We start from the raw sequence: 9,168 nt of genomic DNA, 5'->3' as shown, positions 1-9,168 counted from the left end.
TATTAATTAATTGGAAGTTGTCGCAACAGATGCATGACTGTTTTCAGAGACTTGACTCACTATCCGGTTCGAAGGACCAGACAATTCTCGATGAATCACAGGGGAAAATGTAAGCGAGCGGCTTATCAAGCTCATTTTCTTTAATTAGAGTCTTGATTAGAGTTTGTCGGAAAAGTAATTTTGTGTAATAGCTATTCTTTTGAATAAATTTCTGCTAGGCAATAATGATTTTCCACAATTTCATGCTCTTGCATGCTGAAAAGTAGAGCCAAGACTCATTTTTCACGTCGTCTATTTATACAGAAAGAATATTTTAGTTAATAATTCATGACGATTGTTCACTGAATATTATAAAGCTCAATGTTTACGATAGCCACTGGCTTTTCTCTATACATAAACACTGTGTGTGAAAATACAGTTCCTCATCCAATTATTTCATCTCACGCCATCGTTTTGGTGTTGATTTAAGCGGCAATGAAATTGTCTGATTATGCAATGCAATTAGAGAAATGTTCCAAAATCATCTGATTCCTATCGCATTAATTCCACATAAAGTTTAGAGAATGAATGTTTTTTCTCGTGTTTTGACCACACATTGTCGGTTTCGCATCACTCTTCAACTTTGACTCCTTCTGATCGAGTTTCACCCCACGATTTTGGGTGCGCGATCGCGAGAACTGACCGACAAGGCGATCACAGAATCGCGAGACATATTGAGAAAATTTATTATTTTCCTCTTGCACGCTTTTTATTTCCTAATTAGAAATTTATTAGTTGAACGACTCCGTCGAGAGAGCAGAAAGCCAACATCGTGTTTCACGATAATAATCTTACGCTTGTCAAAATGGATTTGTGTCGAACGAATGAGGAAAACTCGAAGGTATATGAGAGAAAAAAAAAGAGCTGCTCATGAATCATTTGCTGAGACTTTCCGCAACTCGCGCAAGAGTCGATTTTGGGCTGTAGAAGTAAATAAAAATGCGGTGATCAATAAATTGGGCCATCAATCAGGCAGGTGATCAGCGCGAGGTGTGCATAAATATTTGGGCATTGCGGCTGCTGATTGAATAATTCCTGGGAAAATCCTTTGCTGTCCAAATAAACTTGTGCCTAGGAAAAGTCAAGTGGCACCCAATAAATCAGCGCGCGGGCGAATTGCCCAAGAAAGCGCGCCAATAATTCAATCAGTGTGGAAGAATCTCGCGGGCCTCCAGAGCATCTTGCCCAATTCACACTCTGTTTACCTCCGGCCATGAGGGCAGGTGAGTAAGTGAGATGGGGCGCTGAGCTGTCCGCCTCTCGGGCGGCAGAAGAGCACCTCTAGCGCGACTCCGCGTGCCACTGAAACGCCTCCCGCGCGAAAGAAGGCGGAATTCACTTTCACACGCGACAGGTGCAAGTCTGTGGACAAGATCAGTCGCGGATCGACGGCGCTAATTGCAACTGACAGATATTCCTGCATATCTCGCGCCTCAATCGCTCCTCAGGACACTTGTTGCGACAATCAATCACGCGAGATCGATGCTGATTGTCACCTCAGCACCAGAACACCTCCAAAAGAGGCCTTCGCAGCGCAGAGAAGAAACTCTTTCCACGCCAGAGCAGTATCCGAAGCATCGGGAGATTCTCACAAATTTATAGACAAGCATCGTGAAGTGTATAAAATAATAAATTTATATTCATAAAAACCGTTTGGGAATAAAAATCGTTTTTATATCGGCAGGAAGATTTCTCGCGTGGATTTATTGAGAGTTGTTGGTGCTTCGCTCGCCTGACCATTTTGTTGGTTTTATACTCAATAATCTTGATTATTGTACTTTTTGAACATTTGCCTTTATCTCCAGTTCATATCAGCTGATTCCCCATTTTATACACCGAGTCTGCGAGTCTCTGTGTCTTTATTTTAATATCTCCACTCTCCCCACCACACTTCCAGTTCAAACAATGTGCCAAAACACAGTCGAGCCTCAAATTACAAGTTTGATCAACTTTGCCACATTCAAAATGCTTTTGCGCGTTCTTCTGCCACAACTATCGGCAAATACACGAGATTAGAATCATAAAATGTAGCTCTTTTTAGACACTGAAAAGGGTCCTGTATTATTCCTGCCATGTTTAACTGAAGAAACAGAAATGTCTTCACATCGAGGACTCTCTGTGCTCTTATCCGTTGCTCGTGAAAATGTGAGCGAATCGGAATATAATTCATGATTTCGTGGCCTTTTTGTTTTATCATCTCTCGACTCTCAGTATAATTCATATTTTACTCTCGCTCATATTTGTATATATGGAGGCATAAAAAGTCTAAACGTTCCTGCTGAACAGCCGTTTCTTCAGGTGGAACGCCCGTGTTTCACATGCGTGTGAATATGGAGGTGGATGTGCAGAGTGACGCGATGAGCCGGAGTGGAATTGATTCAATTGTGAAAATTGAAATGGTCCCGATGACATGAGGGCAGCCCAACCTCATCCGCGAGGTGGGAAAAGTGTGTGATAAACGATTCATGTGTGTGGATCTCGTCTGGCGTGCTCATTTGCATGAATTTTGGGAGTTGCTGAAAGAAGCTCCGCCGCCACCCCCTCGCGAGCGGACAAAAGGCACAAAAGACACGGGAATGAAAACAGTTAAAAATAAATTTGTCATATTTATATGGCGATGGAAGAGATGAGAGAGAAAATTATGAAAGAATTCTCGTGGAGTGAATTTATTGTCCAAGAATTATGTGAGTCGATAACACTCATTCATTCATTCTCCGCGATCCATTCATGCGACTTCTCTTTTTTCCTCCTTGTTTTTCCATACCAAAAACGCCACAAATGAGAAAAATGTTTAATTATTTCCGCTGTAAATGCCTAATTTATTAACATCGCGCCCGACACTCGCTCTTTGCCAAAATATATTAATATATTTCGGTGCTGGCAATGGAAAGATGATCCACACTCGCGCACGAGATGCCCGTGAAACGGTGTAAGGTATCAATTTGATGGAATTATCGGGAGAGGATTTGAATATGTTAGTCTCAATTGGCTCATTATCGGAACTCACATTGGTGATTAATGCGATCAAAACGGGCAACTTTCCGGATTTGCCTCGAATTACGGCCACGTGACGTCTGACTTCTGCGCTAGGATAGAATTTGGAGGCACTTTTGGAATTTCTCCTCGACACAATAATATCAATATCGAATTTCGGGCCCACTTTCTGGGTGCCGAAAAGCCCCAAGAAAGGCGGGAGGGAAGAAAAACACAAGTGAAGAAAAATAGCGGTTGGAGAGGCCCAAAAAGTGTCCAGACACAGAAATAAAATTTATTATTGTATGAGACAGGCTGGACTTTATAAATATTCAAAATTCCAATAAGAAGTAATAATAAGCAATAAAAGAAATATCCCCTGAAAAATTTCTTCGAAACCTCGCTTCTCTTCTTGCCCCATCGAAAGCAATGGCCAAAGAGAGATGAATAAATTCCCGAAAAATGCGATTAAGGCCGTGTCCCGGTGGCGGAGGGATGGAAAATGAGGGAAAGACAAAAAAGTTGCGCGTCTGTGTTGTAGTTTTTCTTTTATTTCAGCTCCTCTATCCTTGTATTCTTCCTTTTTTTCATCTGCGCATCCAATATTGTCTCTCTTCTCTCATGGGGAGAGATTCTCTATGGGCTCTGGAAGATTGGGACAAAAAGGCGACACTCTATGGAGGAGATTGTGATTGGAGTCTCTTGTGTTTTAATGTCATTAAAAATTAAATAGTTCTCCAACTTTAATCCCCTCACGAACGCGCGCGCACCAAATTAAATTTCACTCTGCGCGATCGTCATCGAGAGGAAGATTTATTAACTAACGTTGAAATTTTATTGTTATTGCTCGTGGCTCATAGAGTTACGAATAAAAATATGATTGATTGCCAGTCAGTGGTTGTTACTTTTTCGGGCATGTGAGGAGAGCACGAGGAGAGAGGCCAAAGGACACCCGCGACGCTAGTTTCAGCCAATTTGACAGGGACAGTGAATTAATTTTCCACATTTTGTCCAACCGCCAGCCAAGCTCGCCTAATAAATAAACCATAAGGCCTACTTTCCACTCTTCTCCGTCCAAAGTGCGCTCCGCCAAGGGGATCCCTTTTGGGGGTCCTTCCTCTCCGCTTTTTTTCCGCACACGTCGCCTTTGATTCCGCGGCGCCACGTTCCACAGATTTCTCGGGCACACTTCGAGAGGAATCCTCAATCTATCATCGCGCACGGATGAAAATTTAGCATCGGCGAACGAATGAAATATGGGAAATCTCTCACGAGATTATATCTCACTCAATTGGAATTCTTGGGCAAATTAGACATGCTGTTGATGATCACTAATGAATTTAATTTATATTCAAAATTATTCATTTGAGACACAAAAACAGCCAATAAAATAAAAATTTCCCTGCATTTCTCACATTTCAAATGGCAGAAAGGCCATTAACAGGAGATGTTAATGATGGGATCTCTCATATTTTTCGTACTCTTAAGTCATTCGCCACACACTGCAAAATTCAGCATTTCGCAAAACACTGTTAACGCCTCAAAAGTGGACAGTTTGAATATTTTAATATAAATTCAATTAACCAATAATAGCCTCCAGGGGAATTTACAATTCCGAAGGAGCGGAAAATCCTCAAGGGATTCCTGAGGAATGGCATAAATATATTGGGAGAGCTTTCAAGGGCGAATGCCTTATCTAAAAGCGTCCTTTTTTTACTCCCTCGAGCGCTCTCTCTCTGAAAAATGTGCTGCAAACAGCAATTTTTCACTCGACAATAGAGTGAATTTTTCTCAGTCTCACCCCAGAACACTTCCGTCACGTTTTCTCCTCAGAAGCTAACCGGAAATTATATACACATTCACGATATTCTGTCATTTTTATTTATTCATTCCCCAATCGTTCACCGCCCCACAAAGGGAATATCGAGCGGAAGTGTGGGAGGCTGAGGGAGTGAAAGCTCCGCCGGAAGAGGGAATAGAGTCATTTCAGCAAAATATACTCTCTCGCAATCTTCGCTCCTTTGTATCCTCGAAAGAGTGTCCCTCGAAGATGGAATGGGCGCGAAGCCTTGAGGGTGGAATAATGATGATTTTCTCTCAAATTTTTCGCCTCGTTTGAGCTTCAAACCGGAACGAGAGCTTCTCTCTCTTCATCCTTCGCCGATTCGGCTAAAAGTTTCGTCCTTCGCAAGAAAAATATATCTCGCTGGGGAATTTACATCTGTTTCCACTTTTGCCACCATCTTCAGGGTGGCTCTTCCACCCTGTTTTGCAGCCCTCTCGCACGCCCACCCCCTCAATGGAGTATTGATTTGTGGCGACGAGCTGAAACTTTCTTCCTCAGCACTTTTACCCTCGACACTCGCGCGGATTCGCTACTTCTTCGCCCTCTGCCGCGTCCCCATTGGCGTCTTCCCTCAGCGAGACGCTGAAGGGAAAACTTAGAACGAGTTTTCAGGCATGAAGAGCCGTATTTTGCTGCTGTGACGGCTGAAATCCATCCAACGCATGAAAAACCATAAATCTTATTAAACTTTTGGTTTTTAGAGATTAACCGAACGATTTTCTCATGTGAAGCCAAAAGATTCTGTTCGATTTTATCAATATAAGTTTGATCTATTGGATCGAGTATTTATTTAATGAGTTAGTTAGCTAACTAAACTAAATTATCCGTCCTACGGAGAGACGCTTTCGCAGAATTCGGATGCTGCTCGTGCGCTCACCAGAGGCAGTGTGTCTCATTTCATCTGTGGAAATGGCTCTTCATTTCCCACAACAAATTCAGCAGCCAAGGGAAGAGTTTGTGTCGAAAATGAGATTCCATCTGGCTTGCCGGAGTCTGTGAGGCCCTGCCAGGGCGAGGGTTGGGTTTATTGCGTAAAGTGTCACGGGCAGAAGCCTCCCGTGTGTGCGCACTCGACAATTTTCGGGAGGGTGGAAAATCCTGTGCTGCTGCTGCGGACAGGTGGAGTGAGCACGATAATAGCTAGCACAGATAACATTCGAGTTGATGTAAATGCGGGGCCGGCGTGCACACCTCGAAATGTGTCTCCAGTTCCGTGTCTTTCCCTCCACGGAAAATCTCACCCTCGGTGCGATGTCACTCCCGCCCCGCCCATACAATTAAATATCATCATTTCTCCATGGAATCTCATCGGCAATCGAATAGCGCTCACACACGCGCGAAGGGTGGAAAAAAGTGACTCCTCCAATGTCGATGATAATGATGGGATATGAAATGGGATGTTGTGCGGGAAAAGTGGTTCAGACTTCGTGTTTCTGACAGCGTCGTGACGTCGTCATCCCGGAGGAATATTTCCATTGTGACGGTGAAATTGCACAGAAGATATATACTTTTCCTTCTCCCCCCAGGCAGCCACCCTTCGACGCACCACCCACTCGCTGGCGAAACGTGCCAATTATGCAAATAGTGGGAAATTTCTGCCAGGAGAATTACGATGTGAGTGGCCGCGATGGCCAACGAGCAAGGAATTCGTGAATTGTGATCCATTCCAACACACTTCCATAAGTCTCTGGTCGACGATTCCGTGGAAGCGTGCAACCAGAAGGTATTGGAATTGGTGGAATTCCATGATGGAATCTCACCAGTGATATTTTCGATAGAGAAAGGTGATAAAATCTTGTGCGCAACTTCAACATGTCTATTATTCGCGTTTGAATTTCTATTTGTCTCTCTCAGCATTTTCGTGAGGTCATGAAATTCTGATGAAAGATTAGCACACAGTCGAAAAGTACATGCGAGACTCGGGAATATCCACTTGTTCCCCAAATGGAGGAAAGCATGGCCGAAAGTTTGAAAAATGCAAAAGCTTAACTTCTCTCAGCTCCCTAAAACGTGCCTCAAAATGGGAAGAAAACTTCGTGACTCCAAATTTATCTTCTATATTGATTGATTTTTCTATTTTGTCTCTGCCAAGATAAACAGAGTTGTGAGAGCGGTTTTTTCGCCCGGCACATTTTGCTGGGTGAATCAACGTGGAAAACAACAATCGGGTGAGTGGCAACCGAAAAAAGACATGGAGTCTGGTGAAAAACCACACAACAAAACAACCACCCACCTGCTGGGTGGACAGTGGTCGAATTTCTTCGCTGTCTCACTTCTTTTTTGCCGCCCCGGCGATAAAAAGCAGCGCCAGAAAATGGGACAGTCTTCGGGTCGCACTTCTGGGGAGGAGAGACAGAGTGAGACTTCCTGCTGGCCAGTGCGGGAATTTGATTGACGCCGAGGTGGATGGAAAAAATAACTATTTCACACCTGACCAGAGGTGCGAGAAGAGCCCGCGATGGCTCGATGAGGTGTTAATCAGAGGCAATTGGCCGTGGGGCAAAAATTAGCACCGCAATCAATTGATGAGGCAACGGAATTCAATTAGTGCGGCCGATAGAGTCACATGGCTTCCACCCCAAAGGCCCAGATCCGCGATGCCCGCGAGGAGTCTCGTGGGCCCAATTATAAAATGCCGCGAGCAATGAAATTTTTGACCTACGTGCCATTAATAATTCATTTGGGGCTCAGCTCCAAACTGAGCATTGCATGCGCAAAAGTCGGGACAGTTTTTTGCGACTATGATTGAATTAATGATTGGAAGTAGAGCGAATACATACATTGAAATTATTTCGGTGTTACTTGAAGTCGCCGTTGCGGCGACTTCTGGGAATCTCGAGCGTCACTGACGGCAACCCGAGCGTAAACGGGGCGAACACGAGAGTCAACGAAGGATAAGCGTCAGCATTCGCTTAGAGGACAAAATGTAGAAACCGCGTAGGAATATTATTTGATTGTTTCATTCGCTAACATTCGGACATTGCTTTTTATTTCTTAAATAAAACTTAACTTGGGTACAGATGGTAGAAAGAATAAAAATAACCATATGTTCGAGAATGCCATGTTTGAAGACTTCGTGGGACTTCTGTAGGACATTTCCGGAAAGAATTCGTTGCAGGGATAACAATTACCGCAGTCAAAATTTTCCGAGAGCGTCACATTCTTGCACATAGCGTCATATTGAGAAGAGACGCTAAAATGTGCAGTTGTGAAAAATTCTTCAAGCGACAGATCAACGGAGAAATGGCTAGTGCTGGGTTATCCTACAACTTGAGAAAGCGCACCAGAGAAGTTCCTGTGGAAGCTGTGGAATACGCGAGTAAGAATGGTAAGAAGGACGCTTTTGAAACTCAGGACGCAAATGACGCCAAAGGAGAAATCGACGCCGAGAAGTCAATTTCCACATTGAATGATGACTGCCTCTTTTCCGTCTTCACTCACCTGAACATCTTTGAATTGATAAAGATGGAAATGGTGTGCAGAAGATTCTACGCTGTTGCTCAGATGGCTTACAGAAGCATACGTTCGTTGGATTATTACGCGATACAGAAGCAACTGGTGGAGGAATCAGACAAAACTATCTCGATGGCTTTAGCGAAGGGAATCTCGGCAAAAGTGTGTTCTTACGTTCGAGAGCTACGAATCCCAGATTTATTTTCCGACGCATCTCGTCCTTATCTGCACAACATGAACATGATTTCCAAAGATTTCACTAATTTACGATCCTTGCGGATGAGCTTCCCGCTTACGGTGAACCTAACCGATGCGGGATTGAAGTTACGCACAACTCAGATGTTTACCAAAATGTTCGTGAATCTCAGGACGATCAAGCTTGAAAATTGTGATCTTACAGATGACATTGAAGTGTGTCTTCGAGAGGCGAAGCATTTGGAGGTTCTCAGTCTCACCCGTAACAAAGAAATAACCGGAAAGTGTTTGAGGGTTTTGCGTAATATTAAAGAGATCAATCTGAGTCTTTGCCATAAGCTAAAACTATCTTACTTTACGCAATTTTGTGAGCAAAATCCTCAACTCAAGACTCTCAAACTCGGTGGATACATTTTCAAATTCTTGAATGTTGTGGAAAGGCATTTGATACGCCTAGAGAACCTTCACCTTATAGTCATAAGCACTGACTTAAAATTGTTAGGACATTTGCCCTATCTAAAAATTCTGACTCTTGCTTTATTTTATATAACCCCTATAATTCCTTATCTGAACGATATAGATCCCTTATTGTTTAAAGCAGCCGCCTGGCACACACTGGAGGATGTGACGTATTCTCATGGTGATTTTACAGAATCCACTTT

The sequence above is a fragment of the Phlebotomus argentipes genome, unplaced genomic scaffold (genome assembly GCF_947086385.1).
Source record: "Phlebotomus argentipes unplaced genomic scaffold, Phlebotomus argentipes genome assembly contig_2, whole genome shotgun sequence".
Lineage (NCBI taxonomy): Eukaryota > Metazoa > Arthropoda > Insecta > Diptera > Psychodidae > Phlebotomus > Phlebotomus argentipes.
Note: the sequence above shows the minus strand (reverse complement) of the source record.